Source organism: Haemorhous mexicanus, chromosome 2 (assembly GCF_027477595.1).
Source record: "Haemorhous mexicanus isolate bHaeMex1 chromosome 2, bHaeMex1.pri, whole genome shotgun sequence".
Classification (NCBI taxonomy): Eukaryota; Metazoa; Chordata; class Aves; order Passeriformes; family Fringillidae; genus Haemorhous; species Haemorhous mexicanus.
Genome location: NC_082342.1, coordinates 116,616,838 through 116,643,483, shown reverse-complemented (window position 1 = coordinate 116,643,483; position 26,646 = coordinate 116,616,838). Strand labels below are relative to the sequence as shown.

The window sequence follows — 26,646 nt, the reverse complement described above, 5'->3', positions numbered from 1 at the left end:
GTGGCCACGGGGAGGAGCATGGACAGACCCTTGGCAGAGCTGCTCCCTGGGCTCTGCAAGATTAATAAAACACCCATGCTGTGTCACCCTTTGATCACAAGTATTTTTGTCTCCTCAGCTGTATGCTCTTCTGTTTGACTTGGTTTCTTCCCCTCACCTCCCTGCTTTTAACCAAATTTACTCTCTCGTTGTGTTTGACCAAGGAAGGGCAGTGTAAAGAGAGTGCTTCCTCCTAGGAATTAAGGCTTGCAATCAAAAATAACAATGTAATTATCAGGCTTCTGGAAATCTATTATTTATGTATATTTCTGGTTAATTAAAAATGCTATTAAAAAGCTTTCCTTGTGTAAAAAGGAAAAAAGATGGTTCAAGATTCCAAGTCCCCCCACAGAAGATGAGCTAGGCCTTCTCCAGCTCCACTGTTAGCTCTATTGAAGATTGTATTCTGAATTTTCTATCGTTATTTTATTGTTAGACACTGTTCCCTGGTATGAGTGTGAATATCTACAGTATGAGTATGCAGATGTATAATTTTTCTGAGAGCCTGAAGAGGTGATGCATTCAAAATTATCATCTCATTCACTATGAAATTACTTCACCCATAACAAAGAATAATAATATTTTTCTCAGGATAGAGGTGTATTGAACTGTTTTTTTCCTTCTTTTGTCCTGGAATGAGAAGTGAAATCAAATGCAGCTTGTTTCACTGTTGCCTCTTCAGATCTTACCTGCAGCAGTTCAGAATTTTAAAGGTTTCTTTAAAAGACTTTTGCCTTCTTAGTGCAGAATGCTAAGGACAGGGAGCAACCTTCATTAGTTTAAGTGCTTTATAATAGATTTTATATCTTAAGTGCACTTCATTAAAGTTCTTAACTAGATTGCCATTCTAGAGCCTTTTAATTTCACTCAAACTTGAATTAGGGATAGTGAATAAACAAATATTGGTGGTTAGTTCAATCTAACCAGGGGAGTAGAGGAGGAGGAGGAGGATCCCTGAGCTTCACACAGGTTTGTGCCCTGTGAGTGTCTCTTGGATGATGTCCAGGGTGAGGTGGATGACAGTGAGGCAGACCAGGGACAGTGCTGGGGGATATTTTTAGCCAAGTCTGCTTGACTTGTGACCCTGGTGACAGCCTCTTGCTAAAGGGGGCTGAAAGTAGGCTGGGAAGGGGTGTTGGTGAGCTCAAGGTGATGTGAGTCTGGCGTGCTGGGATGTACAGGTGGCTGAGAGTTTTAATCCTGATGTCACTGACACGTCACCTTCAGATTTTTGTTTTGGAACCTTGCAGATTCAAAGCTGGTAAAGGAAAGATGTTTCTGCCAAAGATTCCCTGCAGTTCTTTAATCCCATGAGACAGCTCCTTCCTGTTACCTTTGCCTGTGAGTTCCTAAGGAAATTATTAATTTGGAGTAACTGGAAAGTCTGCTTGTGGAAGATCAGAGCATGAAAGTTAATGATCAATTGCTTCTTGTTACTGGGTAATTATGAAGAATTGTGTTTAGGATTTTTTTTTCCTCCTGACTGAAGTCCATTTAAAGACCTACAGCTCTAAAAGCTACCTATAAATCTATTGCACACCAAAGAAAACATCACAGCATTAGGAGAAAAGCTGATGCAGCACCTGGGGGCAGTTCAGGGATCCTCAGCCCCAGGGTTTGAGGCAGGGCACAAAATGAAGGTGGCAGAGACCACTGTAGTGAAAGGGATGTGCTGCTCAGCCAGAGGAAATTATGAAGAAGGATGGAAGCCAGAGGAAGGATGTTTGCAACTGATATTTTTGTTTGTTTGTTATTTAAGAAAAAGTAAAAGAGGAGGAGAAATTAGTAAGTTAAGCTTTTCCCTTACTCTGCAGATCACTCCTGTGTATGTGTCCCACATTGACTCCACTCAGGTCTCTCTCTCAGTTGTATTTCAATGCTGATTACAGCACCTCTCCTTGTTTCTGTGCTTTGCATAGCTCTTTGTTCTGCTATTGCCATAAACATTTTCTGTAATGGGCTTATTCTAGACAAAAGAGTATTCCAGTGTTTAAAACAAAAAAGCAAATCTTAGGATTACTCTGAAAGTGACAGACTTACATTATATATTCCAATAAGAAAAAAAAAAAAAAGTGTACAATTAGTGGGCATTTAAAAAAATAATTTAGGTCCTTTCTCAGAGCCTACTTCTTCCCAGAAGTCAGTTTAGGCAATGCTTATGGATGAGCTTGCATCAACATTCAAGATTTATTCACTCTTTAAATTTAAACACAAGGAAATGCAGAAACCTTGGCTAAGCCTGCTCAAATTCCCCTCTTACACTTACTCTCTTATGCTGTTTGTCATGTAGGCCTTTAATCAGGGATAAGTCATGGGAAAACTTCAGAGGTAACCAGGCTGCAAGAAACTGCAAGGCTGTAAGAATTTACTCTTGGGACTAAACCTGTCTGGACTGAAGCTGGGATTAGATTTCCCAGGACAGGGCACACTACACTTGGTTCAAAGATGTTCTGCCCTGGTTGCTTAGGGCAGCTGCGTGTTTTCCAGCTTCATTTGCACATGGCCATGGTTTCCTGTATTTGAAATTCTCTGCCATTTGTAACTCAGAGTGAGATGAAGGTTTCCAGCACTGCAGTGCTCTACTGAGTTAACCTGCCCAGGACTTACCCTGATTACCCTGGGCTCTAGCAATAGGAGAATTACAGGCTCTTTCACCAAGAATAATTCTACCTTTCCAAGCTGGACCAGAGTTGTATCAAACCTGCTGCAGTGACCTCAGACATCACCTCCTCCAGGTGTTGCCAACCACTGCAGAGAGGACCATGTGCAGCTGCTTCAGCCCCTGCAGTTCACAGCTGGAAAATTACAGAGCAGTTTGCCTATAAAAAATGAATGATGATAAGAACCCACCTTCATCAGGGAGTTAAAGTGACGCTGTGCTGTGGATTGGAGCAGCTGAGGTGAGTGCTGTGGAGCAGTGATCCCTGGCAGAAGGCTGGGATGGACAAGAGAGGGCAGTAATGTTTTAGGCTGCCACAGCTGAACCTGCTCCAGGATGTTTATCCATCAGAGCCCTGGCTCCACATGGTTAGGGACAGAGTTAGATGAAACTGATGGGCTGCTGGAGCTCACATTCTCCTGATGAGTGAACACAGAACCTTATGGAATTATGAGGTCACAGATACATTCACCCATTTCATTCTTGCTTGTCTTTGAGAGAAGCCCAAAACTGAAGGGTTTTGTTGCAAGCTGCAGTGGAAAATGAATAGCTTTGTTTGCTGAAGAAGTCTAATTCCATCTTGGAAAGGAGAGAATTTGTCTGTCATTGGTCCATCTAGGTCAGTAGTCTGGTTTATAATGGATTTCCCTACTAAGGGATTTACAGTCAATGCAGTGGCTGGTATTTGCTCTGTTATTTCTGTGTCATTCAGGATTCCAGTTCTCTTTTCTCTCTACTTATACCACTTCTGACAGCTGTGGCAAGAAGGTTCACAGGTCAGTTATGGATTATGAGGGAGGAAACCACTTCTGATTGTTTGTTGTACACTCATCATAACTTACTGACATCCTCTCTGGTTTCCTACTGTGAGTGAAGACTTATTTTTCTGAAAGTGCCTTCAAGTCAATAATTTCCAGTTATCTTTAGGGTTGTGTTTTGTTTTTAGAGGCTCTGTTTCTGGGAGGTGATGGTCATAGTTGTAGGATGGTAACAGGAATGAATTTCTTGAAGTCATTCTGTTAGTGATGGATGATTCCATAAGACATTGAAAGAGGGGCATGCCATGAAATCAGCTTTCTAGGGAGAAATTCAGCTTGTGATTAAAAATACATTATCATTTCTCCCCCTTTCCCCCCTGACATTAGTCCATCAATATCAGGTTATTATATAGAAGATGGCCTTTGGAGAGGGAACCAAGCTGGGGAACCAGGGGAACCAGGGATTTAAAGATACTGATGCTTCCTGTAGTGAGGAAGAAAGCTGACCAGAAAATACTTTCAGTAGTTTTAATAAATTATTTAAGAATAAGGAAAGAAGGGGTGGAGGAAATAAAAGGGAATGAAATGTTCTCCTTGTGAGATGGTGCTGAAGATAGAGTTGTGAATGGCCACTTTAGAGTCTTGTATGCCTTGATTGTTGGAGCACTGAGAATATTTTCAAAGCTGTGGTATCACAAAGTAGCTAATGGAAACATGGGTTTGAAGGTTATATTGAATTCAGTACAAGGTACTGTGCAAGAAAGAAACTGTGTGTTTAAGTGCATGCACATTTATATTTAATTGCAGGACTTTTTTGAAATGGAAAAATACTTGTGTGTGTATGCTTGAATGTGACTCTCATCCTCAGTGTACTGCCTAAATCTGTTTGTTCCATTTTAGAAGACATCAGAAAAGCAATTTGATACAGCTTGCAGTGTCTAGTACATAGTGTTTTATATATATATATATATATAAAAATCTCATTACTTTTTTTTTCAAAGTGAGAAAGGTGAGAATCTCACATGGGAAGAGCTTCTCTCTCATTCTTTGGAGCTCAGGTACCTCTTAGCCAGCAGCAGTACAATAAACAGTGCCAGATCAAAACTTGCTTTCAGATCCTGTTCTCTTGCATAACACTGCTGTGCTTCAGTCTTGAACCAGAAATTATTCTCCTACCAGTTGCACTCTTTAATTCTGGGAACTTTGACCTCGGTTTTATCAGTTTAACTAAAATGTCTGCATGAGAGTTGCTGTACACAGGCAGTGAAAAAGGCAAAGATCCTTTTGATAGCCATGGAGGAAGTTTTCAAGAACTGCTTCAAGACCAGAGAATGTGCTTGTTCCAAGGGACAGCTCAACTTGTGTTGCATTGGTTTTAGGGATCTCTTTGTTGTGGGATAATGGGAAGCAGGGTGAGATACTGCTCCTGACTTGCTGAGCTTTTTTAATGAACACGCAACTATTGCCATAGTTGCATGTGTGGATTTTAATGAAAACAAAATGCTAATGCTGTTATTTTAAATGTAGCAGTGTTTGTTGTATAGGTATGCAGGAATGTTATGGTAATTTTTTATGCTTTAGCCTGTAAGCTAGCTTCCCCCCAGCTCTGTAATTCACAGTATCCCCTTCCCCACCAGCACTGACAACTGGACCACCGGCTTTTGGTGATACTTTCATAGACCCTTTGATGAATATTTAGGTGGAACAGCTACAAAACCAGTCAGAGCTAAAGAAAGCTGGTAATTTGTCATAATAGGGTTTCCTTAAGCATGTAGGTTTATTGTCCCCAAAAACTTTTCCCAGAGATTTGCTATTCTCAGGGGTTCAGGCCTGAACTTACTCTTGACCAGCTGATACCTGTTTGCTCTGGTTTCAGCAGCCTTTTTTGCCTGAAGTGGTTTATTTCCCTTCCTAGTGATTGTCTTTACTGTCTTACGAGGAACAATTGCATCCCAATCCTGTGGCTCCATTCTTCGTGGTGGTGGTGCCTGTGGTGTTAACACCTCCATGCACCTTCATGTTCAGATTGCTTCCCAGCTTTGTTACCAGCTGCCAGAATTACTCTTTCTTTTGTATGCAAGCCATTAATCAGTTAAAAATGAACCAGAAGATTGATTGTCAGGGTTTGTCTTTCCATCAGTTACTTCCAAGAAGCATGCAGATTTTTCTTTCTGTGTTGTCAGGAGCCATCTCTTTTGGGCAGAATCTACTGCTGTCTCCTCTGTCTCCAAGTTCACACTTTTAATGTGATACCACATGGAAAAGTATGTTTGTTGAATATCCAGATAGCTGAGACTTACTTGTATTTATTTTAAACACACTCCAAATAACCAGCCTGTCTTGTTATGATCTCCTTGTAGCTTCATGTTCTGATTCTTCTTTGTCAGTCTTTGCTGAAATCTGATGTGCTGTTGATGAGTTCTGTAGCCTTTCTTACATGTGGCAAGTCAAACTGGTTTGTGAAAGTACTGGCACTAAAATTTTGAAATAAATCTGCATCTTCTGCATTTTTAGGGATTTGAGTATAGTTGACTTTTAATTGAGTGAGCAGTTGCATGTGTTGGTTTTGTTGGATGATTTAGAAAGCAAAAAGTTGCAAAAAGCACTGTGTGTTTTTCAAATATTTGCCTGGTCATGTTTTCCTTCTCTTTAGTGGCAGTGGTGGGAGGTGAAGCCCTTCCAAAAGCCTGGAAATGTGTTTTGACATAAAACTGGCCTTGGACAATGTCCCAGCCTGGATGGATGGCATTAACTGTCTGCAGAACAAAAGCTGAGCTGGATGGGTAGGAGTGTCCAGGGTAGCTGGTGTTTCCTGGTGCAGTTTGATTTCTACAACACAGTTTTATCTGAAGTAGGTTGGAATAGAGCAGTTTTCCAATGGCATCATGTCCAGGGTCAGTATGCCCAGTATGATCCTACCTGCCTGGTCCCTAGTTCTGTTCCTCTGCTAACACTGTCACAGAATTCTTTAAGTGTCTGAGTGTTCCATCACTGGTTACATCCTGTGGCAGGTACCTGCTGGGCATCCTGATCAAACATTTCTATTTGCAGACTTTGCATCCTGGTTAAAATAAGTTATAAATGAAGTGATCCATGTGAGAGGAGCACTCTTTGTTCCACAACTTGCTAGAGGAGTGGTGGGTTATAGAAATGCTTTGTGTTGGCTTTTGTGATACATTAACTTGCTGGGCACATGTTTGGAGAACTTCTTTTTTTTAAAGGAAAAATGGGTTTGCAGTCTTGTAAATCTTGAGTGTCTTCGGGGCTTTTCTCATTTTTGAAGTTTGGGTTGTAGATTTCTGCATGAAACTTTCATGGTGTGAGGCTTGTGAAATTAGATAACATGCTTTAAACAAGCCACCTCTGGGTAAAGTACATCTCTAATTACAGAGACTAAATTATGTGGAAAGTGAGCTTGTGTCTGAAGTAAATCTCCAGTTCAGTAATCTAAAATTAAATAATGATTAGCTTAATTGCTTGAGGATCATAAAAAACACTCTTAATAAAATATAGGGATTAATTGTGTGTTCTCAGAGCAGATAATTGCTTCTGCTTCATTTTCAGTAACTTCTCTCAAGACAGGGTTTGGAGGTAAGAGAAATAAAATAACCTTTTGTTATGCTGATTAGTAAAGCCAGGAAAAGTAGGCTAGTTCTTATGTATGCAAGCCCTTGCTGCTGTCTGAATAGGAGCTGCAATTTCACTATTAGTGGCAAATTTAGAACACTTGCTTTTAATTTCATTGATATGTGCCAGTTAGTCCCTTTGAAAGCAATAGTAGTTGGTACCTGTGGAGCTGAGTGTAGTAATATATATGTGAAGAAGGATCAAGTAGGGTTTTTTTCTTCAGAGAAAGGAAAAAGACTGATAATTTTACTAAGAAGTGTTTGGGTTATTCATTACCTGGGTTGTCAGCTGCTTGTTTGCATTGCATTTTGCTTCTAAACAAAATACTTTTACCTTCATTCACTGGAGAATGTCTTTTTTGCTTATAGGCAAATGAGAAAGCAAATCTCTTGAGACATAAGCAGTGGTACTTCCCTGGAGGAAGGAGATGGGGATTCTCCTGTTGCTCTGAGTGTTGCCAGGCGCCAGAAGTGGTCCCCAGTGGTGGTGGTAAGAAAGAAATCTTCCCCCACATTTCTGTATTTGTGTTTTGTCTGTAGCAATATGCTTTTGTGGGGGGGGGTGGGGAACGGGTGTGCAAATCCTGTTCTTTTGATAGAGCTGCATGAACTGCTGGGAGAGGTGTCAGATGTCTCCCACTCAGAGAATTTTAGTTTAGGAATGAAATCAGCACTTGAGCTTGTTGCTGCTGCTGTCTCATGTGTGCTGGATCTGCTGGTGATCATTGCAGCAAAGATTTAACCACAAATAAACCTCCCTGGGACTCTAGAAATACTTATTTGTGTCCTCCTTCCTTAAATGTAGAAGAAGGGGAACTATGTCCCTATAGTGTTGAAGGACCTCCTTAATGGGGTTCATAGAAATCTCATCAGTGCTGACTGGGGTCATCCTAGGCTGTCTTTCATCTGAACACCTTGAAATTTCATCCAGTAACTGGCTATGAAAATGTTAAGTATCTCAGCAATCTTCCTACTTTTTGCCTTTTTCTGTAGTCTGTCCTACAAACAGTGACAGGGAAAGTGGAAAGCTGCTGAGACCCTGCTGACACAGCAACAAAGCAGTTTTTTTTCAGGACAGGATCTTAAAACCTGTGGTTACTGTCAGATGTTGACATTTTAATGATGATCTCTGATACCCTGCCTCTTCAGGGGCTATTAGTAGATTTTTTTTTTTGGTAAGAAAATAATTTAATCTTGGTGCTTTTGCAAAGACTTGAATTATTGCTTTGGTGTTCTATCACCTTTCAAGGTCTATTGTAGGACAAGTAGTCTCCCTAAAAATGGTCATTTCTGTGAGACATTTCTCAAAGCTGTGTTTCATAAAGCAGCACATTCTGGAACAGCCACAGTCTGTGTTCAGGGCATGTACTGACCATGTGCAAAGTTGCATCCCTTTAAAGATGTACATTTTCCTGCTGTAGAGGAAGTGAAAGCATTGATCCCAGCTCATTAGGTGGGCAAACAGACACTTCCTGCAAGCCCAAAATATCCTTGGGTCAAAAATTTTACCCCCAAAAATTAGTTATTGCTGCTGAAGCTGGCTGATTGCCTGCAGCTTTGGTGTGTGGAGGGACACCCAGTAGTTGATTTATGAAAGTAGCCTTGTCCCAGTGTCATGGTGACCAGCTGCTTTCAAAACTGGTTGTGTGAAATGTTTTTGCCTGTTCTTGTTGACACTGGTGTAGGAGCAATGCCCCAGAAACACAAGAAAGCCCTTTTTTATCTAGTTGCTGTTTTGTAGGATACTTTTCAACTTACATGGCTGCAATCTTTGTGTGTAAGGCTTGAAAAGGCCATTGATGAGTTACTGAGAAGCTAAAATATTCTGGGGTGGGAGGGATCAAGATTTTGGATTGTGACAGATAGTGACAGTTGAATTCTCAAGCTGTGCTTCTGTTCAGAGAAGAGAAAATCTGAGTTTCTCATACCCAGCCTGCAGGGTGCCAGGCCTGTTACCTTTGTGGTGCTGCCTGGGTGTCTTGTCTTGGGTCACTAGAACTAGAAATGAGGAATAATCTGGAAATGAAATGTTCTGACTGAAGTGAATGGCCATGCTGGAAGCTGCATGGATTGAATAACCCCCTGAGTAATTCCTTCAGCCTTCACTTTCTTGATTGTCACCCAGATGATGAGAGGGCTGGAACACCTCCACTGTGAGGAAAGGTTGAGAGAATTGGGATTGTTCAGTCTGGAAAAGAGAAGGTGTCCTTATTGTGGCCTTCCAGTGCCTAAAGAGAGCTGGAAAGAGAAAGAAAGATGGAGAGAGACCATCTAAAGGGCCTGGAGTGACAGGGCAAGAGGGAATGGCTTCAAACTGAGAGGGAGCAGGGTTAGATCAGATATTGGCAAGAAATTCTTCCCTCTGAGGGTGGTGAGACCCTGTGAGGGTGCCCAGAGAAGCTGTGACTGTCCCTTGAACACTGTGGAAGTGTTCAAGGCCAGGTTGGATGGGGCTCTGAGCAAGCTGGGATAGAGGCAGGTGTCCCTGCCCATGGCAGGGGGTTGGAACTGGATGATCTTCAAGGTCACTTCCAACCCAAACCATCCTGTGGTTCTGTGATCTGTCATCTGCTGCTGTTGTCCTTATTGTGTGTCTTACTGGGGGGGGGAGGAATTTGTCTTTAGACTTGTCAATGTTATAATTTGTAGAAATTGCTGGAAAAGTCAGTTTTCATTAAAACTTAGTTGGGACCACAAAGAGGAAAACAAAGTAATCTTTGGATTCATCAGGCTAGCCCTGAGAGCAGCTCACAAAAGCAGTCATGGCAGTCAAAATATCAAGAGTTTCTGCAGTTCAAGCAAGGTGAAATGTAAATTATATTGGAAGACCAGTTACAGACCCTGTTTTCATATTTAGTTTACCAGTGTGGAGGCTGTGGTGGGGTTTCAAAACCTGTAAGACAGGCCTCTCCACTGGCAGAGTGATGCTCTGAAAAGCTGCTCCCAGAGGCAGCTGGGATCCCTGCTGTTAGTCTGGTGTGGTCTGGTTTTCAGGCAGTCTGCACAATTTACAGAAGTAATGTTTTCTCCTATGTGTTTCTAATAAATAGGCACTGAGTTGTTGCACCTTTAATTTGGAGGAAGGGAGCATGACAGTGGCTTTTTTTCTGTGGCACTCACTTATACTCCTCAAAAACTGCATCCCATTAAGCTTTGAGCCTCTTTCCTAAGGAAAACCAGCCTTGCTGGACAATGCTGGGTATGTTTATGGCTGGAACCCAGCCCTGTTCAGCCCTGCCAGGGTGGTCACTGCTCTGGGCCAGCACAGGATCCACTTCTAGCTGGGGGTATCTGCTGGTGGAGCTCAAGGACTGGGCTTGATCTCCTGGGGATGTTTATTTTGAGAAGAACAAAGTAATCCAAACTGAAAGTGCTTTCTTAGAAGCCATAATGGCATTTACTCTTTCATAATTGTTTTGAAAATGTCAAAGTTGCTGTGGGAGCAATTGTTTTCACATGTGGAAGTTGTGAAGGCCACACATTCAGGACCTTTGGCAGTACTTTCCAAAGCAGCAGAAGGCACAGTTTTAAATACAAATACTGTCACAGGATGTTCTTCAGGACAATATTACTGTGCCTTAGCAGCAAGGCCACTTTTGATTCAGGGTTTCATTTGTCTCTCCCTCTGGAAAGAGCCTCTCTTTTCTCCTTGGTTGTGGTGTTCAAGTTTTGTTGTAGTTGATATGGAGACAATACAAAGCAACACACTCCATTTTCAGAGGGCTTCAAACAGTTTTTATTCTAGCATGCATGCTTTTTGTACATTCTTACAAAACTCATAAGTTTACACTTTACTCATTGGTCACGAGAGACAAACAAAGTGCTTATTGGAATAGGAAGTTGCAGGTTTCTCTTATTTATCTTTCTTGGTTTCTATGTCAATGACCTTGGTAGAAAATTCTTTCAGGGGTAAACATGGATCCTCTTATCAAACTTCTCTCTGGCTCACAGAAGTCACTGTAAAACCTCTTCCACAAAGTTTAATGAGATAAGTGATGCACAAGAGACTGAGACTGAGGAGTTAAGGATTGCACAACCAAGTTGTGATTGCAAAGGGCTGATAAGGGACACCCTCTAAAAGCTGAACAAGCCCCTTCCTGTGGGATGTATGAAAAGGACAGAGGGAAGAGGCTCAGGGCAGTGTGAGCTGGAGATGTGGCTGCTGGGCCCTTGTGGCACTGCAGGACCTGGCTGTGCTGGAGCATTTTACAGGTCTCTTCTGGATGCTCTTTGCCATGGCTTTGTGAGCTTTCAACTTGTTCAGTTCAAAGTCATCTGGATACTTTGGATCCATGTTGCAAGATGGGAACAAAATGCCTAAGCATCACAGCTCTTTTTCCTGTGCTGAAGATATAATAATGCCTCCTATTACTGTGCTGTGTGCTCTGGGTTAACTGTTCCCTAATGTCTACTGGAATTACCTACTTTATAAAATACAAAACACCTCAAAACCCAACCCAAACCTAAACAAAAAACGTGAGACCCAACAGTTTAGCTTAAGATGTATCTTGTTGGTAGAGATGTGGGATGAGTAATAACTGTATAGGCAGTTATACAAGCAAACCTTGAGGACGTGCTGACCTTAAGCTTGAGTTTAGAGTGAGCCTGCAATAGTGCCTGGGAGGAGAGGCTTATGAGCAGTCAGTCAAACTAGGCGTAGAAAAAGCTCCCAGTTGCCTGGAAGTAATGAACTTACTGACAGTAAAATACTTCTGATTAAGGCAGTGAAGTTTCAGTTATTCCAGTTATTTAGAAATCTGGTTTATTACAGTTAAGGTAAAAAGAATTTAAATAGAACTAATAAAAAGTAGTTCATGTTTAATGGGCTTAAAAGTGAACAAAATCTGCAGATTCAAGAAGTAATTATACATTGCTGAGTAAATTGCATGAAGTTTCTTGTTCTGTGTCTTGATTGGGGAAATATTGATTCTTTTAGATTAGTTCTGGTACACAGACCAGGCTGCTTGTTTGTTTATTTTAAATGAAGCTAGTCTGGTTTGCTGGATTCATTGTCTATAAATGTGTCCTATATTGTTAACACATTGCATTGAACGGCAGGCAGTTTGTAATACTCTTGAATATCTGATTTTTTGGGCATATAATTGCAGATGAGCTGAGGGTTATTCTGGCAGATAAAAATGAATCATAAGAGCATAAATGCTGCTTCTCAAACTGCTACTCAGCCTGACTGAGGAGCTTTTGTAAAGCAGTGCCAAGCTAGCAGTGGTGACATCCATAATTCCAGTTTGGCACATAGGGTCTTTTGAATATGAAGCTTTGGTACAGTGAACATCTCTCTTTACTAATTAGCTTCTAATTTTTCAAGTGATGGGGAGCAGTTTTTGACTTGGCTGTCAAACTGTTCAGAAATGCTGCAAGCTCCAAGAGAAATGGATGCTCACTTTTATACCAGTAATTTCACATTCTGCATTTCTTCCAGGACTTTATAACTGTTCCAGAGGAAATCTCTGCTTTGGTGATTTTTTTTTGTTTCTGACAGAAGTGGAAGGAATACAGAGGAATGTATGGAGATGCAGAAACTTCATTCAGGCAGCTGCCCACCTGGCTGGGGTTGTGATCACTGAGAGATCTCCTGTGGTCACATTAGTGTCAGTATTTGTGGCACCTCTAGGACTGAAAAAGTACTCACAGTGGCAGAATATTTGAATGTCCTTTTGTCTGTCAGAGCCAGTTTAACATGAGATCATGATAAAGAGAGCATCTGTGAAAACTCCCAGAGTTTCACTATAAGCTGTGTTACTGTCTGAACATTGCTGGTGGAAGGCAAGTGTGGATTTCTAGTGGGCCAGTGATTCCTGGGATTCCTGCAGCCCTCAGTGAAAGGGTATTTAGGTCATGTCTCTCTCAAATATTGCATTAAAAGGCCACTGTTCAGAAGAAGCTGAACAAGGGACACTGAATCGTGACAGGGCTGACCACTCCTGGATTTGTGATCTTTGCTGGCAGCATATTTCAAAGACTCTGTGTGTTACCAAAGAAGGGTCCCCTTCTCTGCAGAATCCAGATGGCCTAAATTAACTATATTTGCTGCTTGAGGCCTATTTAGCAATAGAATGCTAAAGCCACCCAGGAGATGGGAGATATTAAGAAAAGGTGAGAGCTGTAGATGTTTCTTTTCAGGTTTTTGTCTGATGTGGATTTTAAAGACAGATGGGATGTTTACAGAGTGGCTGCTGTTTAGTTTCCCAGCTGAATGGCCAACAAAAGCCTGAATTTGCACAATGTGCAGCCTTCCCACTTGCAAGTTAATTTTTTTTGAATTGTGGGCTACTGCATTTGTAAAGCATTCTGATTGTAATTTATAAAGATTTCACCACAAGCAAAAGTGCACATTTATGCACATGCAGTTCAGCTTTCTGTTCAATATGTGATCCTCAAATTCACACAGGAGAAAGGTCTTTTTTTCTTTTATGGTGACTTGTTTGGGGGTTTGAGGGTTTTTTATTATTGGGTGAAGAGGTCAGTGTAAAGGTTGTGTGATGAGTGGCTGCTGCCAGTATTAGTACAGAAACCAGAAGGGGCTGGTGTGATCTTGACAGAAAACACAGAACAATAAAACTTTGTTCAGCATATATTTGTTTTTGCTATCAGTCTACTTGATAAGTCTGGTCTGTCTTTTTAGGAAGATTCCTGCTTTTGTGTATATGCAAAAACAGATCTGACCACAGAGGTAATTATGGATTCAGGCTGATAACAGCCTTGTGCAATATTTGTCAGTGAAATAATCCAAAAGAAGAACAGATGTCTTATTCAGGAATGAGCACACTGCTGTTGGCAGTCAGGGTGACATCCAAGAGAGAAGAAGTTGGATCCCATAGAAGGAGGAAGGGGATGATGTGGGTCCTTGCCCTGCTGTACAGCTCTTCCTTTCTTGCTTTTCCCCCCTTTGGGCTGTGATAGCAGATGCACAGCTCTGTATGAGCAGTGTGAATGCACTGAGCAGGATCCAGCTCCCCACCCACTGTAATTCAGGCTGCCAGTTCAGCTCACTGAACTTTCTGAGAAACTGTTTGCTTGTGTGCCTGCTGCATTTTCATAATTCACCTATTATTTGTTCTTGACTGCAGAACAGTGGGTTTTCTCTGAAGCTGCCTCAGTGACAGTAACTCAGCAGAACCCTAATTTGGTGTTTGGTTTTTCTTGCTTCTTTGTCTCCCTTGTGATGAAGATCTGAAACATCTGGATTTGGAAGAATGATGACTTTTGTATTCCCTCACTCCTCACACGGCCTCTGTCTCCTTCCAGGCTCAAACCATGGAAAATTTCATGGTGAAAAAAATGAAAATTTATACACATTTTATGTATATAAAATGTATAGACAAGGTGTCTTTGTCCATGTGACAAATGTCAGCCTGGTGACAGGAGGCTGGTTGGTCTTTATCACTTGTCACAGATCTGTCAGGAAGACTGGGGACTGTAAAGTCAAAATTGCATGGCATATATTCTACTTCTCAGTTCTAGAGCTGCCTTTCTTCATTGCTGGTAAGCTGTGAGCAGTTCCTGGTTTGGAGGTACGTTTTTAGGTGAGATCATGCAAATGCTCTTCTGGGGATTTTTTAGGTTTCGTATAGCAGGGCACTGGCAGGGCAAAACTTTCCTTCTGTCTCTCTTTGGTCTTGCAGCTGTGATTCCCACAGCATGTGAATAGCTTAGGTGTCACCTGAGGCCTTTGCTTTACCCTGTCTGTCCCTCTTACTTATTAATCATAAAAATAATAAAGAATCCTATTTAATCTTTTCCATCCTGGCAGTACAGCTCGTGGTAGCAAACTCTGGAGCAGAGGCATAAATGAACAAAGGGGATGTGCTGAGCCCTGCTCTGTCTCCAGGCTGGCTCTCAGGAGGTGGTGGCTTTTCCTCTGGGCACACTGGTTCAGGAGGTGGTGGCTTTTCCTCTGGACACATGGATTCAGGAGGTGGTGGCTTTGCCTCTGGGCACACTGATTCAGGAGGTGGTGGCTTTGCCTCTGGGCACACTGATTCAGGAGGTGGTGGCTTTGCCTCTGGGCACATGGATTCAGGGGGTGGTGGCTTTGTCTCTGGACACATGGATTCAGGGGGTGGTGGCTTTACCTCTGGACACATGGATTCAGGGGGTGGTGGCTTTGCCACCAGACAGCCCCAAGAGCTTTCCTGCCCCAGCCTATTCACTGGCATCAGAGATCCTGAATTACTATGGATCAGAGAGCAAATCACACTGCTCCTCTTCTGCAGAAGGCAGTGTTTAATACCTGAAATTTAAAGCAGCTCAGCACTTCTTGTAAGACAGTTTCCATTTCTTCCCAATTAGTGCTCAGTACTTCAAAGGGAAGCTTTGAACCTGGGCAGGGGCTTGCAGGCATGAATACTGTGCTTGCTGAGACTCTGTGTAGAGCAGTCAAAGCTTCTCCTTGCTCAGCCACAGCACATTTGCATGCAGACAGATGTCTCCTGGCTAGCTCTCTCTCTGTCATGTGTTTGAGGCTTAATTTTTTTTTTTCCTGCATAGTTTTTCATCCAGAAAGTATTTCATTTTCCCTATAGCATCTCACAGGTGAGACTCTTTTGTTTCTCCTTTCTTTTACATCCCTGTTTTAACAAGTGATGGGCCTATGCCACAAAGCATTTTCCAGATTCACCCAATCTGTCTAGCAGGTGGCTCCCTAGGTTTCACAGCTTGGTGTGTAAATGCATTTAAGACTCCTGAAGTTTCTTTTGTAGTTTATTTTTATCTGAATACAAAGGATGAATTCCCATTTGTCTTGAAAATTCAACCACTTGGAGTGAAGAGGAGCATTTTATGTAGTCTTAGAGATGAGTAGACATTACTGAGGTTTTTTCTTAATAATCAGAGACTAAGATTGGCAGCATTTTGTAATTACATAACATTGATCTATTTTATACATTGCAAGAGGCCTATTACTCAAATAATTTTGCACTAATAAGGCTTCTGTTAGATAACTCCTTTTCTGTTTGTTATGTAAGGGCTGGTATTATAGAATTGCTGTTTGAATACCAGCACTATAATTTTAGAATAGCTTTTATCATAGAAATACCAAGTAAGCCTTGTTCCAAATATAGGCAATTATTCCAATATCATAATTATTTTTTTTTTCCAAATGAAGACTCTTGATAATTGCTACTTTGGGTTCTGTTTTCATTATAAAACCATGATGCTGTCCTGTGCCCAGTCATAATCCATTGTGTGCATTTTCTGTAATGAGTGTTGTGCATTGGAAAAGTATTGATCAGCAGTCCTGGAAACTGGTGATTGAGCTTCACCTATGAAAACACTGCAAGTGCCAGTTTAGTGACTCTGCATGTCTGAAACCTTCCTGTCATCTTTGAACTGTGTTTCTGTTTGTCTTTTGGGCTTTGGGGTTTATTTTGATGTTTTTTGATATAACCCAATTTCTGCAATTGAGAACAGAAGCAGTGTAACCAATCTCAAAATGAGGTTGGGGAACAAAATCAGTAAAAATTCCTTTGAAGCCCACAGAAACTGATTATTCCTAAGCAAGGAATTTAGTTGCCAGCCATCTCCTTCATTGACAAAGATGTAGATAGTAGTAAGATTTTTACCTTGGAGTCACTTGAGAAATGGGGTTGAGCTGTAGGTGAGGTTGCAAAAGGTTTTACAAGAGCCCTGGACTTTGTGCAGGATATAAGAGGACAGGAGGACCTGTTGACTTGGTGCATGGAGAGCACCTGAAATTTTCCTTTATTTCATGAATGCTGTGGTGCTTCTATCCTGGTTTTCCACTGGACCCTTACTCACCACGCTTTCTGGAGTATGTTGTATTTAATTTGTGTGTGCTTTAAACTCAGAGACAGCTTTTACATTCTTACCCTACCCAGCTCTGCTAAATCAGATAAAAATTCCTATTTGTCTGTAACTTTAACATTCACAGCCTCCAGCCTCTTTTTTTTTTCTTTTTCTTTCCCCTTTTTGCCAAATAATTCCAAGCATTATCTATTCTTTGAATGTAAAAACGTTCTTACTTGTTTCATCTTAAGTGATTTTGTGCTGCCTCTTTCAACTTTATTGAAATCTTCTAATGTGACTCTACCTCCAGGGCAGCCAGGGTTTTAAGAGGGTCTTGCACCATGACTTTGCTCTCTCTAGTGCTGTTGCTAAAGTTTAGTCAAAAAATGGGAGTGTCAGGGGCCTGTGGCTACCACTTAAAATTTATTTTTGGTATCTAAGCTAGATTTTGATTGGATTGTGTTTCTTTAGAGGCTTAACTCTGACCAGGTGAATTGTGCTGCATCTTCATAGAAGGCTGTGTTCATAAATAGGAATCACTCTTCAGTCCAGCTGTTGTGTCCTGGTACAGATGTGCCCTCAAGTCTCTCTTTACCTGGACTGTCCATATTATGAGCAGAGCATCTGGATGGGGCTGATGCCTTGTGAAGGCTGACCTAGAACAGAGGATGGAGCCAAAGAATGAAGTAGGGATTTATTAAGAGGCCTCAATAGATCCACCTTGGGCAGCACAACCCAAAATGGCCACAAAATGGACAAAAGGTCATGGGGTCTCTTACTTTTATAAGTTCTGTTCCATTTGCATATTGGAGCTAATTGTCTAATTATAGCTTTTGGTTATGAAATCCCATTCTTCTTGTTTTCTGTCTTTGGTCCACATTGTTTGTGCTCTTGGGCCTGAGATCTTTATAATTTGTCCTTGATGTCCAGCTAGAGCAGGAATTGTTTTGTCTTCCTATTCTGTGCAGAGAGCTCACCGTCCTCTAATAAGAATCCTAGACTTACACACTAAAGCAGCACAGAATCTGAAACATATAAAAGCTAAACCTGAGGCATCAGGGCCCTGAGCTTTACCCCATCAGCACCGTGTTCCTGCACCGGGTGTAGCTGCTGGCACCTCCTTTCTCCCCTCTCCAGGCTCCCATATCTCCTTTTTGTTAACCAAACTCCTGGACTGTGCCTGCTCAGGCCTTCCAAAAGCCCTGATTGTGGAGCAGGGAGAAGAGAGAGGAAACACCATTGTCATCTCTTGGGTTCTCTGATGGGAGGTTCCTTTGTGCTGAAATCTAGATTTTGTTAAAATCTTTCCTCGGGTCCTGCAGACACAAAAAGTGTCGAGTGGCCGTGCTGAGCACACGCACGACCACGCGAGCGAATCCGGTCGATCGTAGCCTGGTAATTTCCTGTAAGGAGCTTACTGGATTAGAGCAAAGGCTTGGTTTGCCAGCAACACCACCTGACTGTAATATTTATTGAGCAGTATTACCTGTTTTAAATATTAGTCCATTTCTGCCCCATTCATGCCTTCATTCTTGAGGTAAGAGGGGCTTTTTTAGTTCAGTGGCTTACAAAGCCATGTAGTAGAGAGGACACCCAGCTGATTTTTCAGGCTGCTGAGCAGGCAGTTTTAGTAGCTGAAGCACTTCCAGATTTACCTCGATGTGCTTTTGTCACCATAATCCCTCCTCCATGTCAAGACTGATTCGCTTCCCTAGCCAAGACTCACATCGCGTGTTTTTGCTGTTCCATTTCTTCTCCTCTTTATTTTTTTTTTTGTATTTGTTTGTCTGTCTATTAATCAATAACAAATTGGGAAGATGTTGGTAAACCAGTCAAGTATATGCCTGTTAGCTGGAGTCTGTGCTACACTGATTGTCCTGGCTTTAGCCTATTACTTGTATTGGTAAGTTGGATTTTTGTACTGCAGCTGTGCTGGTGGTGGCTTGTCCTTTAAAATGCTTCCTTGGGGTGAGCTGGAGAGTGGTGGTAATTATTGAAGTGCTCTGGAAGGCTGGTGTGTACTTACTGATGTGTGGCTGGGGTAGATACCTTCCCTGATTTGCTCTGGTGCCCTTGTTACTTGTTATGGGACTCGGTTTTGTTGCCTTCTGAGTTTTTGTGTTTTTATTCAGCTGAGAGCATAGTGGCTAAGGATGCCACTTGGGCGAGGTGGTGACTGTGTATTTCCAGCCTTTATAGAGCCCTTTCACTCTTTATTTTGTGCTCTTAGTGTTCTCACAGCTGTCTCTCAGCTGTGATAAAATTAGGCTGACAGGCTCACCATATATTAGGATGTTTATGGGACACATATATCTTCAGCATGGAAAAGGGATGTTTCAGGCAGGTGAAAATGAAGATTCTACCCCTTGGGAGTGAGCAGCCCTTGGAGGGTGGTGGCTGGGAGCAGCAGAGCCAGGAACCCACACGTGTCTGGGTGTTTTGACTGGGTTTGGGAAGGGTAGGAGCAGGGCAGGGCTGCCCTACATTTCTGGACTGGCCTTGTTTCTCTGTGTCTCCACATATGTCCAAGATGTTCAGCCAAAAGAAGTCTTGAAACTATTTAGAACCTTCTCTGGAGCAAACAGTGACTTTTAGAAATGCAATCTGTTGACTGGCTTTAGTGAAAAAAGACACATCAGCTGTAAAAGGAAAAGCTTGCTGGAGTTGGAATTAATACGGCTGTGCCTGGAGAACTTTCCAAGGAGTGTGACATTGCTGGGAACAAGTTTCCAGCATGACACATGAGTTTGTTTGTTTGTTTAATAAAGTGTTTAAAAAACAAAAGAAATTAAAATCTATGTAGGATCATCTTGGTTTTACTTTGCCAAGTTTTTCCTCCAGGCAGTTACGCCTGTGCTATTTACAAGCCTACAATCCTCTGTGTGTGTGTATGCACACAATTGTAATATTAATGAGTTTATTTACATTTAAGTTTTACAGTGATTCTCTGCAGATATGTAAACTCTCAGCTATACAGTGTGGCAGCTCAAATTAAAATGTGTGTGATTACTAGTCCCTGTAATCCTCAAAATGTGCAACAAAACAGATATGTGTAAGTGATTTTACAGTTTTAATGTTAAAATCAGGAAACCTAGAGCTTAAGGACATCTATAGCTGCCCTGCTAAATGTTATTTTAACAAAAGAAAGTTCATGTGGTAAGTAGATACATGAACCCAGTGTAGTTTTTAATAAATCCTACATATCTTAACTCAGTATTGGGGTGTGCCTCTGACAGCACATGTGTGATGTGTGCCTCTGACAGCAGTTAGATTTTGTACTGATGCAAATATAAATTTGCACGCATTATGCATACAGAATAACATGCACACATCTCTTAGAATTCATTCCTTCCCCTTATTTTGTTCCCTCTTAAAATTCTTGACTTGAATCCAGGTCAAATCTGGTTTGCAGGAGAGATTACAATTCTGCACACAGCAGGAATTAGCTGGTATTAGGTCAGATCCTCTTCTTCGACAACCTCAAGGTTCAGGAAAAAATTAATTACATTACCTGCTTGTTTGTGAGAAGAGAGCTGATTCAAACCTCTTGATTAGATGTAGATGAGACTTAATGCAAGTACCTTACAGCATTTTTTTGCCTTTGTTGGTTTGGGTATTTTTAACTCTTTAGTTTGTTGTTGCATGAAGAAAGCTGACTTTGATAAATATTTTAGTTCATTAATTTTTAATGTAAGTCTGCCCTGTAGGAAGTAGCTAGAAAGACTAATTATTTCCTTTTTCTTCTTAAATATGTTAGTTTGGCTGCTGCAATTCCCTTAGAATATCCTCAGATGGAACTGGGGTGATTAAGATCAGAGATCACCAGTTCAGCAGGGAATCAACCTTGAATATTGAGAGATTAACTCGGGGTTGTTTTGTTTTTTTTTCTGTAATTCCATCTGATCTTTTGCCTCTCCTGGGTTGGAGCACCCTTATTAACTTGCTGGACCAGATGCATTTTGGTCACTTTCTGGGCTAAATTTAATTTGTCCTCTCTAAGGAATTCATCTAAGAAGTGAATATTCTTTGTTCCACTGGAACTTGTGGCACCCTCCAGGCTGGGGCTCCCTTGCTGCATTTCTCATGCAATATCACCCCAAGCCTTGGAAATCAGCATGTCTCTTCTGCTTCCCCCCCAGGAAAAAAAAAAAAAAAAAAATAGAAAGAAGAAGATAAATATGCATTTCTTGGGTATGTGAAGGCTGGTGCTCCTGCAGTGGTGAAAGGGTGAGGGACCACCAGAGTCTCAAAGTTACAGGCAGCTGTGTAGGGAATAATCCAGAGGGTTCCCCATTACCCAGCCACATCCCTGCATGCAGGCTCCTTCTGATACCAGGTGTGAATCCTCACAGGATACACTCAGCAATCCAGTAGTGCAGAACCAAAGCATTAGACATCACATTTTGTTCTTTGCTCAGTCATTGCCACTTCAGAGAGTTTGTTTGGTTAAATTCTCTCCACCACATGAGCCCCTAAAAGAATTGTGCTTTTTCACCAATCAAGAAGTCTCTTAGCCCATAAATAATTCATTATCACTCTGTGTAGGCTTGTCATCACTTAATATATAGGATAAGCTCATAAGAATAATTTTTCCTTTTTTTGGTGTGTTTTAATTGATCATTTCTGAGCTACAAAATATTTGAAACAATATTTTTCCTTTCTTTTTCCCCTCCTGCCAAATCTGCCTTCTGTTTCAGCTTCTGGCCACGAAAGGAACCTGGAATATTAACATGTGTTTAGTGTGATTAATTGGTGTACTTTGTATTAGAAGTGAAGGCAATTTGACACAGTGATTTTACCTCATTCCTAGAGCTACCTTGTTACTTGAGTGAGGTGCCCAAAAGAACTTGCCATGAATGCTTTGATTTTATTTATGCACCTTAAGAGCAAAATAATTCAGATCACAACATTTTGGCTACTGATGTATTTTGTGCTGCAACAGATTAATGTTTTTTGAGAAGGGATACCTATGCTAGAGTTCTAGTTTTAATGAACTACATAATTTCACTACTACATGTTTTTTTGTTTGTTTTTGTTTTTCGTGGGGTCTTGTTTGGTTTTGTTTGTTTGTTTGGGTTTGTGGTTTGGGGGGTTTTTGTGGTTTTTTGGGTTTTTTTTTTTTTGCTTATTGACTGAAGTCGTGCTTTGCTCTCTTTCTAGTGTTTGAAGCAGTAGTTTAGCACATGATGTCTGTCTTCACTTGGATTTTATTAGCAATTCCCACAATGGTGTTTTTGGACTGAATGTATTATCTGTTATTTCAGCCACAATAACCTGGAGGTTCTTAATTTCTACATGCTGGGGGGAGTGATGCACAGACAATGGGGCTGGGTTGTTTCCATGGGAAGCCCCTGGCCATGGAAATGGTTTGCTGCTCTGGGAAGTGCAGTGTAAACACTAAACTGGTGAAATGTGAGCACTGAGCCCCATTCCTGTCACGTTAGGGCTGGGTTTGTGATATCTGTCATCTGTGCATAATGTACCCATAATCTAGCAGCCCGTGCTTGAAATATAACTGTGTTTGTGTAGAAGCCACTGCGTGCTCTGCTGCTTTATTTAGGCAGCTTAGAGTGAAGCACTGAGCTGATAGGTGTCCTACATTGACTGAGTAGTTGTCTCTGAGATAAATGCCTGGAGATTAAAGCAGCCTGTGCCTTCCCAGCACACCCGTAGCACCAAACCACGCACTTTGAGGAGTGTAGAGTATTCCTCTAAATCAGGGGTTTGCTGAGAAGTTGGAGCTCTGAGCAGTGTTCTCAATGTGGATTTCAGGGGGGTTGTTTCTGTGCTGTGTCTGCTGCTTGTGGAAAATAAGGAAACCTTGACTATCTAAAAGCTCATTACCCAAAGAATTCCGTGGCCATGCCCACGTGCCTAAACCATGAATTTAGCTGGGCTGACATAGCATTGCTGTGTCTTTAAATGTGATGAGCTGAAGAGGCAGACTTGAGCTTGGCAGACTTTTCAGCCTGCTTTGCTATGGAAATAAAACTTATTGTTGTCCTGTTCAAGTACATATATCTCTCTCTTCAGTGATATGTTTTAAACTCATGGAGGAATTTCCAGACACAGTTGGCTGGCTGGCGAGTGTCTATGAGAGTGTCTCCAAAATAACTGGAATACAAGTTTCATGGAAGTAGCCTGGAAGAGGAGAAAGGGGCTGCTAAGAGCCTGTTATGACAAAGTTGGATGTTCTTTGCTACCCATGTCTCTACATGGATGTGAGCACTGTCAACACTAAAATCCAAGTTCATAAGGAGCCAGGCTTTTGGAATGACATGCTAAATTCCATTCTCTGGCAGGCAGCTCTCTAAGCTACTTAAGCTCTTCTCTGCAGCCAGAGCCATTGTTATCCTGGAACTAAACAGAGATTCCTATATATGGGTCTGAGCTGGAAGTTAGATAAAACATGAGACATTAAAGGCTGGAACAGCAGCTGTTGATATTGCACAGGCTGCTTTTTCCTTTTGAACACAAACCAAGTTGACCTCAGGGACTTGGCTGATCCAACCATGCAGTGGTTGCTCTGCCACAGACCTCTGGCCCAGAGAGGCAGCAGTTCCCTTTCCACTGAGGATGTGCAGCTGCACAGTTCCCCAGGCATTTGGTCCCCCATGGCTGATTTGCTTGCCCTTTGAAAACAAATGATGTCAGACTGCAATGTGAGAGAGATGTGATTTAGTGCTGTGAAATCTAGAAGACACCCTGAAAGACACCCATCATTTCAATGCTGGCAAAGGCATTAAGAGGAGCAAAATAAATGTAAGTAATACTTAAACTTAGGTCTGTCTTAAGAAGGATGGATGTGTTTCAAATCACATCTAAGATTTAGCTGGTAGAGTTAAAAATGAATCTCTGACTGAGTTACCTGCTAGGGTGTGTCTGTACTGCAGCTGTGGGATGTGATAAGTTTTAGAGGTGTGAAATGCTTGTAATAGTAGCATGACAATGTAAAGCTCATTGTAGGCTGCAAAAAACACCTGGGAAGTGGAGTGAAAACTCAAGCAGTTTGGACTTAATTATTATTGCTCCATGTGCAATGCCTGCCTTCCTGTACAGCCCACTGATGAAATTTCAAGGAGAGGGGTCTCAGGATGGCTTCACATGGTCAAATGAGAGATCTCAGCATCTTTTTTTTAATGGAGATTGTCATTGTGGGCTTGTCATTAAAAAAAAAAAATCAAACATAGAATATAATTGGGTGGGTGTGATTTGAGTACGAGGCAGCTTTCAGCCAAGCTTATTTCAGAAATAGGTTGGTTTGCTTAGGGCTTTGTCCAGTTGGGTTTTCAAAATGTCCAAAGATGGCATTTCCTCAGCCTCGTTGCACTCAACTTGTTGCAGTGCTGAACCCACTGTTCTGTGTTGTTAACACAGCTGCCAGTAATATAAATTGGTGTCATCTTTTAAAGAGAATCTTTTTAGTCTGTGTCCAGAAGGGAATGATGAATCACTTTTTCCAGAGGTGGCTGGTGGGACAGGCCATTTGAAAATGCAAACATCTGAAGTTTGGTAGCCTTTGAAACTGAAGTAAACCTGGGAGAAGCCTGTGGGTTTTCTTTTTTTGGTGGCCCTTTTTTGCCTGGAGAGATTCAAACCAATGCAGGTGTCCATGGTTTGGCCTCGTCTGTGTGAAGTGCTGATTTCTCACCCTGCAATAGGAGTGTGCCAGGGAAACAGATGATATCAGCAGCTGGAGTCACTCCCTTTCTCCTGTTTGTCCTATAGTTTGAAATAGATATTCACCTGTAATTGTTTGAAGATGCTTTCCCTCAGATCCCTGTCATAAATGTATTCTTTTTGCTTTTATACAGTCCAATACATTTATAAAACCTAAAGGTGAGAGCAAAACTTTGATGTGTGTAGCAAAGATCATAAAGTGCTTGTAGGAGCTGTCATCCAGGGAAGGATTGAGGAGATCAACTGTGTACATGGGAGCAGGTAGGATGGCAAAAATGAATACATTAACACAGAGGAGAGGAGGAAAGTTTGCAGAGAAAACTGACTAGAAATGAAGGTATGAAATGCAGGAAAAAAATAACGTTCTTAAAATATAATAGTCTTGTTCAAGACTTCTTTTGAAAAGAAAACAGAAAACATGACTGGGGAAGTGACCTGTAATATCAGAAAAATTAATAGGTACTTGAGTTCTTGTGAAATTACTGTAGAAATAAAACTTGCAAACCATGAAGATACTGTTTTGTGTCTTGAGTTCAGAAATAGCATCAAATGCTCTTTACTAAATAGACCATCTTTCTACTTGGTGCACATATTGCCATGGTGAGGGGAGAATTAAAACCAAATTGTTTGTTCTCGAGAGATCAATAATAGAAGCTACAATTCTGAAAAAAGATGTTTACGTGGAGAAGGAAATGAAGCAAGGATATTTTAGGTTTACTACCCTCTTGATACGTCTGGGAAGTTTTTGGATTAGCTGGTGATTGCTCTGCTTGTGCAGTGGAAGCAGGTCTGGTGGAAGGAAGCTGATGAGCAGGGCAGAGCTGCACCAGGGCGATGTGTGTGGGGATGATGCAGCTTCCTTCTGTGCTCAGTGGATTGGGAGACAAATAGCCCAGTTCAGAGGGGTTTTTCTGGGAGCTAGTAAGCTCATCTTGTCTGACTAAATCCGAGTGTTAGAGTGGTTATGGTTATTAATACAATACCTTGTCTCTGTGCCATGATAGTAGTTAGCATCAGATTGATGGTGTCAGGACATCAGATTGTCATTTTACTCTGTGGATTCAGCAAGTAGGGGAAAAAATAAAGTCAGGAGGGTTTCTTCTGAGGTATAAATAAGTCCTGTAGTTGCATCTAGTGAGGGGAGGGAAATAGCATGCTGAATATGGAGGTGGAGAGTGATGGATGGAAGACTTGTTCATGGTGGGGATTCAGAGGGGAGCATGGTCTGTACTCCTCCTCAGTTTCTCAGCTCTTAGGGGAAGATAAATGAACCTCGCTTTTCTCTTCACCTGAGCAATTGTGAATCAGGTTTGGGCCCCTTGCTCCACAGGGGTGTGAGGAAGCTGCTGTTTTGCAGGAGGTTTGGCTGTCCCTGTGCACTTCTTGGATTTAATTTACTGGTGATGTTGGTAGTGGCAGCCCCATGGGTCAGGTTTTCAGTTCAGCAGTTGTGAGGCTCACTTTGGAAATTGTTCCTCCATCCAGGGGAGTGACTCCAGGGCACACCTGGAGCTGTGCAGTCTGGTCTTTGGGAGAAACCACACACCCATCTGCAAACAGGCAACATTTTCTAAAAGATGCCTTTCTGTGAAATATTTAACTGCTTTAAAGCCATTATATTGGCTTTGTGGTGTTACAAACTTTATTGGGACAACCTGGAAAAAAAATCCAGTGTAATTTACTGTGTCTAATTAATTTGTTATGTTCCAGTTCATCTGGTTGCTCCATAGCTCTGCTTTGGCCACTTGCTGTCAGTGAAACTCTATCTTCAACAAGGGTGGCAAAACTGAAATTTTTTGCAACCTGGGAGGTGTGCAAAGCAGAGCAAGTGACTCAGGAAAGGGCACTTCACCAAATCTGCTGTCAAATTGAAAATCCCTGCATAGAAATACAGAAATGCTGAAGTTAGAAATGCTGATGTTTCTCTCTGAAATAGTTGTATTTCAGCCTGGTTGGTTTGGTTTGGTTTGAGTTTGTCTTTTTTAACAAAGAAAACTTTTTACCTGATTAAACTTCAGAATTTGGGACCTAATGAGAGGTTTAATTACCAGATACAAGGCAGGTATTATCTCAAATTAGAAATTAGGAGTCAAGGGGATGACATATTATCTAAGCATGT

The 26,646-nt window shown here is 41.6% G+C and overlaps 1 protein-coding gene across 5 annotated transcripts in view; it reads left to right on the top strand.

Moving 5' to 3' along the window:
* The window catches only part of AGPAT3 (1-acylglycerol-3-phosphate O-acyltransferase 3), an 84,764-nt gene that overhangs the window by 30,618 nt on the left and 27,500 nt on the right, over positions 1–26,646 (top strand). For 4 of the 5 annotated variants that reach the window (XM_059840032.1, XM_059840029.1, XM_059840030.1 and 1 more), the window contains one exon: positions 7,452–7,572. The exons of the other annotated variant lie outside the window; for it this stretch is intronic. The gene's annotated coding sequence lies outside the window, so the exon portion shown is untranslated. The remainder of the gene's footprint in view (positions 1–7,451; positions 7,573–26,646) is intronic. 5 annotated transcript variants of the gene reach the window in all.